Raw genomic sequence first — 5,188 nt, 5'->3', positions numbered from 1 at the left:
AGCCCCTGACTGAACGTCAGGCGAGAGGGAGGGGGGGGAGAGCGGCCGTAAACCTGCAAACTGACCCATACCCGCGTTTTGTATTGTGTGAAGAGCTATTTAGAATTAAATCACTGGATGACATCTGAATAAAACGGTACACGAAAGCAAGAGAAGATGACAAACTTACTGGAGAATCAATAACACTTTGTGCTTCATAATTCAGAGGTAAAATGCATAGCCAGGCTGTAACAGTTCAGTACAAACCCATCCCGTATTTGCAGCTGGATTTATACCACAACCAACATCCACTGCTGTACCTTTTTTGAGGCAGTGTAGCAGTTTTCTCACATACGTGCAAAATCAACCGTGTTAAAATAGTTCACGTGTACTCTTGCATACAGTCACACACATTTCTTTTCAGAAATGGGATATGCATAAGTCATTAACCTTTAATCCACGGTTCCAGTTCTTTAGTGACATTCCTGGGTGTTTTAAAAAGGAGTGGGATGAGTGTAACTTTTCAACTACATGTCTTTGCAAAACCATTTTAAATACCAACCATTAATAATGCTAAAATTAAAAAAAAAAAAAAGAAATTGTATAAACACTTAGCATCAATCCCAGTACACTGTGAGGAAGGGAGTAGGGAACTGTTGATGTCCCACCTGGCTGTCAGATTTTTAGGAAGAGTTTGAGGTATTTGGTTTTCTGTTCAAAGAGCTCCTTTAGGTTAAAAGGAGAAATCCATGTAATTCCTTCTCAGTGGAAAGTTACATTTCTTTTTGGCTTATCTTTAGCTATTATTAATAGATGAAATAACAAACAATTAATAAACAGTCATCAAGACAGTTATGAAAACAAATAGATTATAGCAAGTATGCATGCAGCCTGCATACTTACTGACTTGTAAAGGTAGGAGTCTCAGATGTCAGAATTTGAGCAAGCCCACTTTTAGTTTGGTTTAGGTAATATTAGGACTGGGAATTGCAAGGAAGTATTTTAGTTTAATAGAATGCTTTTTCCCTAAAATCTGTTCTGAGCCCAAAAGCCCTTGCTCTTTAACACTCCCTTCACATACATTCTCTTTCACTGGCTATGTGTGCTCAGTCCTACCATTAGTTCAGGTGGACATTAGTTCCTAAATTTGATCCAGGAATCAATAAATTTACAGTAAACAGTTTTGTGAAAATCTTAAGAGAGTTAATGTTTTAATTTATTTGAAGATTTACAGAGATGTGGAAGGTTGAAAAACAGCATTAGGTTCCGTAATGCAGTAGTCATCATGAAAATCTTACCTTTCCGTGTGCTAACATTACAATGTGCTATAAGGTAAATCAAAGGAATCACACAATAAGTATCATTGGCATTAATTGAAAATGTATCTTTATGAACTTATTATTTTCATAATCTGCTGCAAACAGCATCTGGAGAGTCTCTCTTTTCTACCTTTTCTTAATTTGCATATGATACATGGCACAGCTTCTCAGTGTGGCCCTGAAGCTGCGAAACCCTATGCTTCTATGCAATCCCCTTAAAACACAGATTTGATCCAGCATACCTTATATGCCTTTGGTACATTCCCCCTTACAAGGCAACTTGGAAATGACTGTAGCCACTGTAAAACTCTGGCCAAGTAAAAAAGCAAATAATCTTATGTAACTTTAAAAATAGGTAACCAGTCAAATAAAACTTACCTCCTTATCCTCTCCAGAAGGCAGTGTTTTCCTCCAGATCCAATCATGAGTTTTCATTTCCTCCAGTTTTACAACAGTCCCAAGTCCTGAAGTGGCAATCACCAATTTGCTTCCATTTAATGTTTATGTCACTACTGCAGGCAATTAATTTAAAATAAAACATCAAGTATTGCATTTCCACCTGTGGTCATACTTTCCTTTACACTCCACTGAGGAACTCCCACACTGTAACATTTCACATGTAAAAATCTCCAGTTAATTGCCAGCCGCTCAAAGTGGGGAAGAGCTTAAAGCGCTGCCAAGTTTCACAGCCTATATATCTTAAATATATATTAAGAGCAGAATTCTGGTTTTCGGTCATTTGGGATTCTACGACTGGTCTTTAAACTGAATAGAAATGAGAGGGAGTGAGGGAAAGACAGACAGACAAACCTGTTGTAAGAGCCCTAACCATGCGGGAAGAGTTGTACTGAATTTGTATCTTACTAGATACTTGCAGATCCATCTCTGAGAAAAATCTGAATTAAAAAAAGAAAAAAGAAAAAAGAGGAATTAATCCCATAGGGTCTAGTAAAGCGTGAGCTACGACTGGAGCGCTTCTGGTGGGTAGATGACATAGAACAGCTTCTACCTCTGTGGATTCTTTGATGTCCAACAAGACTTGAGCTTGTGCTATAGTTTTTCCTGAAATTATAGTATTAAGAACATATCTTCCTCTAATCACACCCTTTCTTGCACAAGCTTAATGAAAATTCGTTTCTTAATGCATCTTCCTCTCCGTCAAATTTGACTGAAATTAGTAGATTGAAACACAAACATAGAGGATGAGCGTGTAAGCCTGGCTTCCTTTGGAAACTAGTGGAAATCAAAACAAAAAAGTCCCTGTGTTGGTTTCCCAAGAACACACAGCTCAAAAGGCAGTTTGCTTGTGCAGGCTGGTTATGCTGCATGCTTCTATACCAAGTACATGCTGTACTAAGCTTGAATAGTAATGATTTTTCACATGGTTAAATCTGAGCTCCAAAACTTACCTATAGCACTGTTTGTGTGCATGTGTGTGTATACATATATCGACTGAAACCATGTATATTGTTCTGGTCTCCCAGTGCAGAAATACATGAAGGAACGTTGTTCAGACTTTTGAGGCAAAACCAAGCCAGCTTAAAGGAGAGCAAGCATGGAAAGCTGCAGCTTCATTAAGTGAATGTTTTAGAGTGAAAAGGGCTCAAGTTATAACTTAAACGATATTGTAACATTTGACAACAGTGGCCACATTTAAGTTGCAATTGCTATGTATGAACTATTCCCAGTGAGTAAGGGACAACACACATTATATCCTTACTAAAGATATAGTTAAACCAGACACCATTATTCCACAAAAATTATCTATTATACTTATTTTCACTTATTTTATAGGAAGTCCAACATCCATGAATTATCAATCGGTATTGCATTCAGTGGCATGTTGTAACTTGTGTGCTTATTTAATTAATCAGATATTAAGCATTAAAGACCTGGCTTCTGGGTACATTCTTAGCCAAGAACTATTCAGAGAGCGTGTGAGCGCCGTGGTGCTTGGCATGCCATTTCCTCTCTTTGCTGCAACTGTAGCATGCTTAGTTGCTACGGAAAATGAAACATGTGAAGTATTTACTGTAGTTTTAACTGCCATTCTAATGCAAATAGACATTAAGATAAAAAGAAGCGAGTTCGAAGTAGTAAGTGATCACTCAGAGTGACACAATTTCAAAGAGAAGTTATTATCTCCTTACTAGGACCAGATGCAACATGATTTAGATGGCTCCTTCCTTTAATGTCCTTCACTTGACTGAAGGGAAGTCTGAATTACAAGTCTATGGTCCTAAATAGTAACTGAAAACGCAGTAGCCTGTGAATATTTCAGTATTCTCAAAATCAAAATGTAGCAACAGACCAGAATACAGAAAGCTACACAGTTGGAACTGTGGCTGCTCTGTGATTATTTGTTACGCATCCTTTGATTTGACCAGGTGAACAAGTTTGAGCAAGTGAACTTGCAGCTGAAGTTTTAAATACCTTAAATACGGTAACAAAACACCTCCAAAGGGAAATGGTGAGTAAAAAACCAGGATGATACAAGATGAAAAATCAATAGGAAATGTAGATATAACTGAGTTAATTTGCTAATGTAAATACAGAGAAACTATTTAAATTCAATATGGGCACATTTCTTATACATGCAGTGTACAGTTAAATAACTGGATTTTTACTGGACTTCAGATAGCGATGAAAACATATTGTTAACATTTGGGATTTAGTTGTTTCTTGCTATATTTTCTAAACATATAATTGGCTTATAACTTGAGAAAGTTTGCAGAAACCTAGAGTTTGGCCCTGTTAACTTTTGCACACAACTGCTAGTTATTTGGCAGTTGTATCCATAGGGATAGGTTCTTACTGTATGTTATGGCAAAAAAGAAATTCTTCTTTATTTGCTTACAAAGTTAAGTGGGAACTAGACATATAAATTTTTTTTTAAATATGGCTGCATGTTAGAACCATTTTTCATGTGTACAGAAATTTTTTGTAATGATGCTGAGACAAAAGCATAATGAGAATCTAATTTTTTCACCTTTCCATTGTTTATGCATGCATTTTGGTGGGCAAGCAACTGTATGTCAGACATTGACAGCCATTCCTTTTAATAGGACACTGTTTCTGTAAGGCTTTGTGAAACTGCTGTACGAGGGTGAAGCTCCTTGCCTGCATTCATCCATGCTATTTTAACGCATTAATAGTTTGCTCTAAAAAATGCATACAAGTCTGAAGCAGAAAAAAGCCCCCAATTTCACAGGCAAGCAACAGGAAAGCAAATTAAGAGCTATGATGCCTGCATTCATATGTATTAGTTAGAACTAAACAGACCGGTGCTGGCACGGAAGCTAGCAAGTTGGTCTGCTCAAAGGAACAAGCAGTCATGTCAAAGTAGGCCAGAAAACACCGGCTGACCTGAGGCTAATTTTTTCTGCCTTTGTTCCCCATTTTAACCAAAGCAGACCTGTCCATCTTCAGACTCGGAGCACGTACCAGCATCACATCATCCTTGTGAAAGCACCTGTCTCAGTGTTGCAACTCAGGATGCGCAGCCGCAGGAGAAACCAGCACCCATCGCTCGGGCTTCCACCTTGAGCCGAAGCCACTGCCCCGGCCCGAGCTGACCAGAAAGGCTTTGAGACCACCATGAAGTAAAATGGGAGCATTGTGGGTTAGAAGAACAGCTCAAGCTGCGATATTCTTGAGCCTGCAGAAAAAGCAATTGAATCAAACCCACTTTGAGTAAACACTTACTTGTAATTAAAAATTAAAAAAAAAGGATTATCAGGAATGGTTTCTGCCTTACAGAGTAGCCGAGTTTACGTGGGTCTGCCTCACTTTAGAAGACGCAGAAACCAAAGCCGTGCCTGAGGGACCCCCTCCGGCCAAAGTGGGGGAGGTAGGGGCAGCAGAGGCAGCAGAGCCGTGGGGGTCCCTAC

Source organism: Pygoscelis adeliae, unplaced genomic scaffold (genome assembly GCF_000699105.1).
Source record: "Pygoscelis adeliae isolate BGI_AS28 unplaced genomic scaffold, ASM69910v1 Scaffold160, whole genome shotgun sequence".
Taxonomy (NCBI): Eukaryota; Metazoa; Chordata; class Aves; order Sphenisciformes; family Spheniscidae; genus Pygoscelis; species Pygoscelis adeliae.
Note: the sequence above shows the minus strand (reverse complement) of the source record.